Source organism: Anabrus simplex, chromosome 3, assembly GCF_040414725.1.
Source record: "Anabrus simplex isolate iqAnaSimp1 chromosome 3, ASM4041472v1, whole genome shotgun sequence".
Lineage (NCBI taxonomy): Eukaryota > Metazoa > Arthropoda > Insecta > Orthoptera > Tettigoniidae > Anabrus > Anabrus simplex.
In genome coordinates this window covers 185,159,257-185,171,475 of record NC_090267.1, presented here as the reverse complement: position 1 = coordinate 185,171,475, position 12,219 = coordinate 185,159,257, and the positions used below count along the sequence as shown (strand labels likewise).

The following is a 12,219-nucleotide window of genomic DNA, read 5'->3' as shown; positions in this document are numbered from 1 at the left end:
TGTGTTCCCACCCGCCTCAATCACAAACATGCTTTGGTCGAAAAAGCAGGATGCTTTTGCCCTGGGGGCATATTTCTTTAATGGTCGGTCAGTGATTGCAGTGCAATATGACTTTCGTCGTCACTTGGATATTCCTCCGTGAGGTTGTGTTCCTGATCGGAAATGTGTTTTAATGTGGGTGGATGCCTTCAGAGAAATGGGGAGTGTCTCCAAAGATAAGAAAGGACCTCCGAGGACCTTTAGAACACCAGAAAATGTGGACAGAGTTCGTGTGTCTATTCTGCGGTCACCCAAGCGTTCTGCGCGTAAACAGGCAGTTGCCCTTGGGATGTTGTCCTATTCACTTCGTTGAATTCTTCACTATGAGCTCCACTTTCACCCGTACAAAATGATTGGGGTCCAACAACTTACGGAGCAAGATTATGTAACCCGGCAAACATCATGTGAGCAGCTGCGTGACACCTTGCCGAATGACGCAGTTGTGTTCTTCACTGACGAGGCACATTTTCACTTCAGTGGCTGTGTGAATAAACAGAACATGCAGTATTGGAGTGCAACAAATCCCAAAGAACTTTATTTGCATTGTGTCATGGTATGGTGTGCATATCAAGAGTAGGGAACATGGGTCCATACTTCTTTCAAGAAAACGGTCATGCTGTTACCGTCAAGTGACAATGATCCAACAATAATTCTTCTTACCTGCTCTCCAAGAAATGGATTATGACAACGTGTGGTTTCAAAAAGATGGGGCCACAGCCCATACCTCCAGGGTTTCCAATGGTGTTTTGAGAGCAGCCTTCCCCGAACGACTAATCTCCCTGCGAGGGGACGTAAACTGGCCTGCGCGCTCGCCTGATTTAGCCCTTCCTGATTACTTCGTATGTGGTTATCTCAAGTCTCTAATTTACAAAGATCATCTCAACACTCTGGAAGACCTACGCAACAACATCCGAGCCGAAATTGGCAATATCCTGGTCGATATGCTTGAAAAGGTGACTCAAAGGTTTCGAAGTCGACTGAATTAGTGTATTGACAATGGAGGGCAACATTTAACAGACATTGTGTTTATTTATTCTTATAAAAATTTTCCACCTATTCAATACACTCTTTTTGCAATGCATATATTTACATTACATTAAGTCGCTTGGAACTAGTTTCGACCATACTCGGGGTCATCATCAGCCATAATCAAATAAATACACATTTTAGTCGAAATAGCCTAAAACTATACATATTCTATTAATGAACAGCATAATTTAATGATAAGAACAATTATAATATGTGCCGTAATGAGAAGTTGAATTGGACCAAGCGCTATGGTTCTAGGTATGTTACAGATGTTAAACTGTTGTTATGTAGCAATAAATGTACACATTAGGATAAAAGTACATAAATTAGTTACAATAAATGTGTACCATTTCATTGCCCTGATTATTTCAAAATGAGGTGTTAAAATAATTATTTTGCCGTGAATAACGATAAAGTGTCAGAAATCATGCCGCAGAAAATACGAATTGTAAAACACAGACATGTGGAATCAAAAAGGCTGTAAATATAAAGTAAGAAAGTACAGACCAACGGAATCCAAGTGGCCGTGATTGAGATAAATGCAGTAATTTTAAATTGTTAAACCAACAGTAGGAACAGTCGAACATTGCAGTGAGTTACGAGGCGAAGATTTACGAGAGGATTCATACCCAAAAAAATAGCATATTTAAAAGGGAGATTTCCTAAATTGAGAAAACAAGTTGGAATAAAAAGTTATAATGCTATATTTCTCGAAAACGTAAAAGAAATCCTAAGCAGTATATCCAAAAGGAGACGAAGAGAATAGCTGAGCCCAGATTGGGATTGAACTAAAGATTATCAAAGATTTATTACAGAAGACGATGAAAATCACTAACTTAAAGTATTTAATCATAAAACGAGGCAATAATTAAGATACCTTTTATATCATTCAAACCAAAGTATTAATGATTGCAACGTTAGAATCTACCTTGCTCAACATAGCCATAATTCACGGAAGATCTGTAAATAGCAAGATTATGAAACTAATGATGCTTTTAAATATGTTTCTTATGCATGTCTACGAGAATAACATGATGGCCAACCAAACTGGAGATGGGATTGACGTCTGGCGGTATTTATTATTATTTATTATTATTATTATTATAAGAGATAGGTCGATATATCTTCGAGAGGTGATTTCAATATGTAGTTTCAGTGCGAGTGTACTAATAGTGACATTTAAACGATGGATTTAGGTAGTCTTCCAAAACATATAAACACGCCCATGTGTAGGGAAGATTATACTCGCCAATGAAGTGCTTTGCTAGCAATTTTCAGCTTACTTTCAAAGAATTATACCATGCATAAGGTGATATGAGATATTTGAAATGTGAAAATGAAGCATATTGAATTCTAGGTTATCGAGATCGTATACAACGTCGACTTACTGCCAAATGCAAGTAAATATAGGCTTAATAAGTTTGTACTTTGATAAGAATTGCATATTGATATGAATGGTAGTTGTTGATCCATAAAACATTAGGTTTGTTGAGATACGAAATCTTATGAATTGAGCGTTACTTTGAACTTTGAATCTGTTCAAAGTATTATAAATTTATAATGTCCAATAACGGACCATTTATATTGGTATTATAAATTTGCTCATTCAGGACAAATATTTCAGATTCCCTCTGGGAATCAACATCTATATCATCTGATGGCCAAGCAGGCATCAATTTTTAGTGATGAGACAAAGTCTCTTAGTGCATTGGCACTGCCGGTGGCTCCAGTTAGCCTACGCAGTGGCCTCCACGGTATGCACTAGCCAGCGTATTGGTAGGTGTGCTAGGTACCAACTGATGAGCCCACCCTAGCACACGAGGGCGAAACGCTGGCAACCAAGAATGAGCTAGCTGGAAAATTTATAATGTCCAATAACGGACCATTTATATTGGTATTATAAATTTGCTCATTCAGGACAAATATTTCAGATTCCCTCTGGGAATCAACATCTATATCATCTGATGGCCAAGCAGGCATCAATTTTTAGTGATGAGACAAAGTCTCTTAGTGCATTGGCACTGCCGGTGGCTCCAGTTAGCCTACGCAGTGGCCTCCACGGTATGCACTAGCCAGCGTATTGGTAGGTGTGCTAGGTACCAACTGATGAGCCCACCCTAGCACACGAGGGCGAAACGCTGGCAACCAAGAATGAGCTAGGTGGAAAATTTATAATGTCCAATAACGGACCATTTATATTGGTATTATAAATTTGCTCATTCAGGACAAATATTTCAGATTCCCTCTGGGAATCAACATCTATATCATCTGATGTTTATGTTTGCGGCGAAGTCAAATACGTCGGAAATATGAGGTAAGAAATGTGAATGTTATGAATAATATACATTTGTTGATATACCAGTTGAGGAATTATCATAAATACGACGACGTATGAGGAAATAATTTTATGTAAGGCTAATTGATGTTAGTTTATGTAACGCAGTTATGGATCAAGGTTATATTTGACGCTAATAGCAACATGTAATATGGGTTTACTTACGAGTTGATGGCATTTGGTTAGTGAACTTGCAGCTTAATAATAGAGTACGATCATCAAAAATAATTCCAAATAACCTATAGTAAAGAATAATGACGGCATTTTCTAAGAGAATTTTATGTTACTTAATATTTAAACTGATTTAAGTTGAAACAGCAGATCATTGATTGTAGTGTCTTCATAGCGTTATATTATTGCTATTTACGAGTTTTGGATGTTTCATCTATGGTATTCCTTGACTATTAGCAACCATATGATTGAATATATGAAGCGATTTGACCTTAATATAACTTATTAACAAACTTGTTGAGATTTTTTGGAGAATTTTACATATTTCTCAGGGAATATTTTGAATATATCCAATTATGATTAATAATATATTTATTTTTATTTTTATTGGTGTATTATCATAGGTAACAATTGAAAGCTACAGATGTGAAACATTGCTTATTCCGCTTACGTTTATTGATGAAACTAGTCACGAACAGCATGAAACAAGGATCAGATGTTTTATTAATAAGAAGCTTTCTTAATGTTAATACACATTCTTAATGTTTATGCATATAAAACGCAATATCATGTAAAGATTTGATATTTTGATAGAACTTGGCAACATATTAGGATTTGATATTTAATGAGAATTTGACAACTCTTAGGTGTTATTCCCAAAGAATTTCATTTTATTTTGTTCTTAATACTGTATATCATTTCTTTAGTTTAGAATTAGCCAGTTGGAATGATTGGATCATTTATGACAACTTTAAGAATTAAACAATTTTAATTTTCTTTTATATGAGACTGAGGAGATGTAGAATGTAATCTATGTCAGGTCAAGAAAACTTCCATAAATAATTTAATTCTGCAGGAAACTACAGGAATGAAATTATTTTTATCTGTGAAGATGAGACCTTGGATAATGGTAAAAATGATTGATGATTTTGAATCGAAACTTATGAGAAAGATAATAACTTCAAGACAATCATTTTTTTATTTTTTATTTTTGAATGAAATACCAACATGTATAAAAGAATGATTAGAAAGAATTTTAACTTAACCCAACATGCAAAATGATTTTAATAAAGTTACTGTAAAGAATTTATTATTATTAGTATTTATAGATTATAACATTAATTTAAAGTAATTTCATAATTGATGACGAATAATTGAACTTAAAATCAGTTATATTTTGATTTAATGACCTGATAGATATGCAGATATACTGAAAAATAAGAGGGGCGATTATCAGTCGGATTCACGTAAAAATATGGTGTTTTTTTTTGTTGTTGTTGATATAATTTAATCCCCGAGATGTATATCATAGCTAGATGTAGATTTTCTTGAATGCCAGCGTATGACTAATTAGGGGAAGGAGTCGCCACTAAAGCTGAAGTAAAATTATCGCCCAAATGTGGAACTGTTGAAGGGAGAAAGGAAAAGGGACCCCGAAATTGGTTCATATGCTAAAATGTGATTTTACTGATTATTTTAGTCTCAAAGTGATCCATAAAAATGTTTGCAAGAATTCCAGATATTGGATTGCCCATCGCTAGTCCATTCTGTTAGTAAATTTTGTTATTGAATGTAAAGAAGTTGTTGTTTACTACAAATTTTAGCAATTTGATCAGCTTGTCTATTTCACATTTGCTTATAGTGGCATGTTTCATACGTGAGGTATTATTTTGTGGAGCATGGCATACATTCAAAAACATGGTCCCCTAATTTTTTTGGACTGTGTAGTTCCATTTTAAACACAAAGTTAATAGCATTACCTCAATAACCCTCTATATCCCACTAATCAGACATCTGTAAAACATGAACGAGATAATGCAATATCGTAAGCAATTCTTTTTTTTGCTAGTGGCTTTATGTCGCATGGGATAGGAAAAGCCTACGAGTTGGTAGGAAGCGGCCATGGCCTTAATTAAGGCACACCCCAGCATTTGCCTGGTGTGGAAATGGGAAACCACGGAAAACCATCTTTACGGCTGCCGACAGTGGGATTCGAACCTACTATCTCCAGGATGCAAGCTCACAGCCGTACGCTCCTAACCGCACGGCCAATTCGCCCGCTGGTAAGCAATTTATAGAGGTTATGTTTCAGAATTATATTTCACTGCATTATAAGCGTAATATTGTTTATATACGGACAACAACTATAGCTAACAATGTATTAGGTTAGTCTTTCATGTATTTTCTTATGATTTATCGTAACAACACAGGTAATATTATGTTCACAATCAGCTGTTCTCGTATCTCGAATAGAAAAAAAACTCCTTGAACAAAGAGTGTGATCGGAAAAATTTCTCCAGGCAAAGTGAAATCCTAGTTCAGTGGAAACTGATCTCAAATAACGTTTATGCAATACCAAAAAATCCCAGTTTAGCGTGAACAGAGATCAATTTCGTCTCTGATCTAAGATCAAAAACGGTTTATGCAACTGGTTCTACATGTAAGGCAATGATTTTTCAGTCGATTTAAGGAAATTTCAAGTATGTAGTAGACATTAATGTTTTCCAATAATTTGTTTCACTTTGAAATTCAATGTCCGTGGAAGGATGCACAAAATAACTTCAAATTCTATTAGTGTAGCCAACTACTCAGGGAAGGAAAAGTGAGAAATAATTTTGAACCAGTCTTGTTCAGAGGATAGTTTCGCTTCAAGACGACGTTTATCTGTGTTCGCAATGAACTACTGATTCATTTACACTTGAAGGCAAGGCAGCCTGCCAAGTATTTTAAAGCACTGTGCGTTACATCTTCATAGTGAATCGATAAATGGCGCGGGTCAGTATCCAATAGCAAGTTTTCTTCACTTCCATTAGAACTGAAACCATGTGACGAAATTTCAGTCACTTTTATGCAAGTTCGCTGGAAGGGAAATTCTGGAATTCTTCTTCAGTTTCTCTTCCCCCCAGTGTAACGGAATCAGGAAAGGTAGAAGGTTGAATTCTGTCCTCAGCAACAAAGGCCTTCATGAGACAGAGGTGGAATGTATGCGTTCCCAGTCAGTATTAAGAGACTCATTCTATTCTTCACTTCGAAAGGAGTGGGATTGTTATTAAATATGCTGAGACCTCGAACTCTGGAAAAATAATTTTCCAATCAGTCTTGATTCAGTCTAGAAGCTAAAACTATCCTGCTCCAGTGATTTTCACCTCTCTAAAGAGTACAATAAGTGATTTAATGGATAATAATAATCCTCTCTGGAATGGATAGAGATTGCTCCTTTTCCCCCATCCACATACTCAAGCAAATGTTGAAAAATCTTCTTAAGATGTTTTGTTGACTTCGATGGTTGAGGCCATAACCACAAGGGAAGCTTTTGTGTAGTTAAGAATACTTGACTTCAAACATCGAATAGGTTACATCATTTGTTAGTTCAATAATTTTCCCCTAATGGTCATTGTGTATATTTCCAATGCTTGGGCATTGGTGTATGATTTAAAGGAAACTTTTCTGATGCTTTTGGAGACCTATTAGATTCTTTGTGACAATGGTCCCATCTGACAGAGTGATTCCATCATCAAGGAAATTATCACTTAGCAGTTTCAACAAGTGAAGGACATCACAGAATACCAAGACTTTCAGACTACTATCCACAGAGTTACAAAAATATGTCTTTCTAGCCAACACCCCAAGTTCTTTCCTTACTTTTGCATCCCCCCTCCCCCCCAATATCGCAAGCAACAGCAACGACATGCACTCCAGCTCCTTCAAGCTCTTCGATAATTGTTAGCAACAATAACGCTGTAACATCGATATCGTAATACGTCCCACTAACAGTTTTCAGAGATGCCAAGATGCCAGAATTTTATCCTGCCGGAGCTCTTTACTGTGCTAGTAAATACACAGACACAAGGCTGCCGTATTTGAGTACCTTCAAATACCACCGGATTGAGTCTGGATAGAACTTGACAAGTTGGGGTCAGAAGGACAGCGCACTACTGTCCGAGCTACTCAACCTAGCTATTTAAACTCTTTTGACCAATTTTGAAGAGTTGAACGGTAGGGAAATGTGTGTTTTATTTTCCTGAAATAATCCACTGCTTTGGGGGAAAGAGTTCTTAAAGTGAATATACACTAGAGCCCTGTTAATCTGAACCCCGTTAATCCGAAAGTCCGGTTAATCTGAACTGAAATATTCATTTTTTTAAAATTCTCCTTATTGAAATGAAAGAACATATTCTAGAATGAAGATTTACTTGCATTTTTAATAAGTTAATGTAAACATAATTACACATCATAAACTATCAATCACTGGTCATTTACCTTTACAAAGTCTGTTAGTTTATTTTACCGTAGTGATTGGAACCTACTCAAAGATGCATTGTTAAACCAACGTCTCATAAACATCACATCAGTGGGCATAGCAGCGGAGTGTTGCTCGACGTAGCGTACGGCAAATTCTAAGGTGGCCGCTGCAACTGAATGTGACACTAGTTGTTCATTGTAGTCTTCTTCATCGTCACTCTGTTCCTCATCAACTCCAGATTCTTTCTCCACCATAGCTACAATTTCTTGGTCTGTTTGTAATTGATGACAGTCAGCTTCCATCCACTTGCTAATATCATTCGATCCTGGCGCAATCCGGGGGTATTTGAAGGTGCTCAAATACGTCAGCCTTGTGTAATTAGATTTACTGGCACATAAAAGAACTCCTGCGGGAGAAAATCTCAGTAGCTAGGCGTCTCCGGAAACCGTAAAAGTAGTTAGTGAGACGTAAAAACAATAACATTATTATTAGAAAATATTTTCCGGATAATCCGAAAATTTCGTAATCCGAACAGACTCCGATCCCAATTAGTTCGGATTAACGAGACTCTACTGTACTTAACATTGTTTCTTTTTCTGCAAACATCGAATCTGACATGGCATTAAAAAAAAAAAAAAAAAAAGGACAAATTAGCCATCACTTTTTTTACTAACAGCTTCATGTCTCATGCTGTAAGTATAGATGTTTTGAAAGATATCACCGGTTTCTTAGATTTAACATTCCTCAGAGCAGAATATTTTGCTTCAGGAGAGTTGTTTTCTTTTGCATAATCACTAATTCTTTCTTTAGCTCAGAACTTTCCTGGTCTTCCACTAACATTACTGAAGAGCGGGTTCTGTGTTTGTTGTCTGGTCTAACTTTCTTCATATAAGGAGTCTAGTGCTGTTACAGCCCGTTTCATTACCGATCTTGTATCACAAGGGTGCTCTCGCTCCCATATACCCTTCACACAAAATAAATTGATTTAGGACTTTTGGTTTCTGAGGTTTCAATTAAAAAATTGCGATTAAGAAAATTTCATGTGACTTATTGCCTCAGTTTTATATCCCTGCCAGTTCAGTCCCTATTCTGGGATGGAACAGCGTATGATTTCAATATCTACCGTATTGGGAGACACACTAAGACTGTAGGATTGTTACATTATTTATTTAATAGTAAAGATTCGCACAATATGCAAAGAAAATAATTTTAGCTCTCATTTTCATCGAGGCAGAATTTAGTCAGCGACACCAATCTTTTCCTGCATGACATTGCGTGGTACCTTTCACAGCCCTTGCCACACAATTTGCAGAAGCACTGTGAATTGTTTGGTTCATGGTAGTTGGTTCTACTGCATAACTGGTGGTGAAATCCATGAACAGCAAATCACGTCATTACATGTCTAAGCTGATAACCGGGCTTTTTCCATTCACTGTTTAATATAGCGTCTGTAGAGTAGAAATCCAGCCATATTTCTTCCCTTTTTCTCTGAAGGTCAATGAGCAAATTTTCGTATGCCGATGTAGAGGGTAGTTGCAGTTGTAGGCGGAGATCTTCTATGAAAAAAGTTTCTCTTGCCAGCACATATACCAGGCGCGATCGGGTGTACTTTGATACACATAAAGCTTTTTTTAAGAATTTGGCTTTCACTTTTTCTATATCTGCTAGATTGCTTTTGGTAAGATACTCCCAAATTAATGCCACACCATATGTTATTACGGGGGTAATTTTTAATTTGAATATTTCCATTGCGGTTGCCAGCGAGATCTTTGGAAGGTTTTTTATATCAGTCATGGCTAAGGTTGCAGCTGTTATTCTTTCTTGGACATGTATCGTGAAAACAGTACCATATGTCTGCAAGATGATCCCTAGGTATTTAAAGTAAGAGACTACTGATAGTGGCTCGTTCTTGTATGTGATCTTGTCATTGGCTGCTGGTCTGCCTCCTTTCCTGAACGTCATTGTCACGGTTTTCTTTTCGTTAAGTTGCAGTTCATTTCTGGTGGCCCACTTTTCCAGTTGGTCGAAGGCTTCTTGAAGTTTTGTTATCTCGGGTGACATAAGAGCCATATCGCCAGCATAGATCAGTATTTTGACGTCCGCTTTGATGTATTTGGTGATATCTGACATGACTATATATACATTATGGACACAAGTTTAGGTTCCTAATTATCTTTTTTTTCTTCTTTACGTCGCACCGACACAGGTAGGTCTTATGGCAACGATGGGATAGGAAAGGCCTAGGAAGGGGAAGGAAAGGCCATGGCCTTAATTAAGGTAGGCCCTACAGCCCCAGCATTTGCCTGGTGTGAAAATGGGAAACAATGGAAAACCATCTTCAGGGCTGCCGACAGTGGGATTCAAACCCACCATCTCCTGGATGCAAGCTCCCTGTGCGCTCCTAACCGCACAGCCAACTCGCCCGGTTCCCAATTACCAATGAACTGATAGGCCTATTGCAAAATAAGTTATACCAATATCGTCCTTATTTTTTTCCTTTTTTTTTGCTATTGGCTTTATGTCGCACCAACACAGATAGGTCTTAGGCCTATGGTGACGAATGGATAGGAAAGGCCTAGGAGTTGGAAGTGGTCGTAGCCTTAATTAAGGTACAGCCCCAGCATTTGCCTCGTGTGAAACCACGGAAAACCATCTTCAGGGCTGCCGACAGTGGGGTTCGAACCCACTATCTCCCGGATGCAAGCTCTCAGCTGCGCGCTCCTAACCGCACAGCCAACTCGCCCGGTGGGTCAATAATTATGTCACTCCCCAGACCTAACGAATCCAGCCCAATGGTCTTATCAATAACAACGCAGACGTTGGCAAGCCTGCTGAGTGCTATGTGACGTCGTTCGGGCCACGCCAAGTTGAATCTGTAACCTAACTTTCGCCCGCCGGGTTTTACCGGAAACTAAGTACAACTGCTAAGCAAATTAGTAAAAGCTGAAATTGCGTTTTTTTGTTGTTGTTGTTGTTGTCAAAATACAGTTTTCTTAACTGCAACAATCAATAATTAATATATTTTGAAGTATTGCACCTAGAAGTATGAAATATCTTAAAATGACAGGATCTTCTGTCAATTTTAGAACCACAAAAATCTGGCTTTAGGAAGTCATATATTGTACTTCTGAAATTACTATTTGTAGATGACTTAAGTTACTTACTGAGTTAGGGATAGGTAAACGAGAGGGCGAGATGGTGTAAATACGCTTACGAGCGTTGCAGCAAATGTAAACCACTACCACAAAGGAAGATTATGAGGCGAACACTTGATTAACAGATACTGTCATACAGGAAGATTCACCCGCATGGGGGTACCGTAAGACGTGAAGAATATTTAATACATAAACTGGCGACTTCAACTTGTTACATCACAAAACAACGCTACACAAACACAGAACAGAGTTCTCCATTGACACAACTTACAATATGGCTGCAGATGCAGCATGTACCAAGGATCATGTAAGAAAAATACTATTACTACGTTATACCAAAGAGGATAACATAAAAGATATACCATAACCAGATCGGTATACTGTCTATAGCTTTATTTATCAGGTAGTCCGTATTAGACGCGAACATGTTTATTTCAACGTTTCACATTTCTTCATAAACTAGATAATTATTTAATATCTCGTATGAATCATGTCCGCGTGTTGCCATTTCTTGAAGGATGCAGTATTTTTGTATCCATCTTTTGGCACAGGCCAGAGCAAAGTGTAGCTTCCACCAGTGAGGAAAGCAATGGCAAACTACCTCACTCCTCATCTTGCCTAGTACGCCTCATTTGGGCTCTGCCATTGGTTTTTGCAGTTTCCCTATAACTGCATAGCCTTTGGTGGTGCTATTTGAGGATTCAACCAGCCTCTGGGCTGATGACCTAACAGAGAGACATGAATCATGTTCTGTGTGTGGTTAATATCATATCAAATCTCTCAAGGAATATTTAACATCTGAATGTTGGCAAATACTGTATTTGATGTTGGTCACTCCGATATTTCCGCGGGAGTGAATTGACATTTTGAAACCCGCACTAATCACAAATACAGCTAATCATTAGCTTCTTAAGGTGTGAAACATTGTGTATTGTGCATTAATATCATTCAGTGGAGTTGAATAGCGATGTAGTGAAGTCCAAAATTGCACAAAGAAGAAGTATAACGATGCTGGCTGAGGAAAGATGTATAGTCGGCGTCGTTACCGCAATGAGCCACATATTTAAGTAAGTTATTTCTTCCTATTTGATGCTGGGTTGACAACTGTCATTATGTTGGATTGCGTAATAATAGAAATGTTTATCATTGAAAATATGCAAGCTTTCCGGTTCTACAAAACTCGTGTGCTCATAAATCAACAGAGATTCAGTTGTACGTGGTATCGGAACCAAAGAGACGTGATTATT

At 37.5% G+C, this 12,219-nt stretch overlaps 1 protein-coding gene across 3 annotated transcripts in view; it reads right to left on the bottom strand.

The window, feature by feature from the left end:
- LOC136866132 (SWI/SNF-related matrix-associated actin-dependent regulator of chromatin subfamily E member 1) overlaps positions 1-11,237 on the bottom strand; it is a 221,649-nt gene extending 210,412 nt beyond the window's left edge. For all 3 annotated transcript variants that reach the window (XM_067142826.2, XM_067142828.2, XM_067142827.2), the window contains exon 1: positions 10,982-11,237. The gene's annotated coding sequence lies outside the window, so the exon portion shown is untranslated. The remainder of the gene's footprint in view (positions 1-10,981) is intronic.
- Between the last annotated feature and the right edge of the window lie 982 nt (positions 11,238-12,219).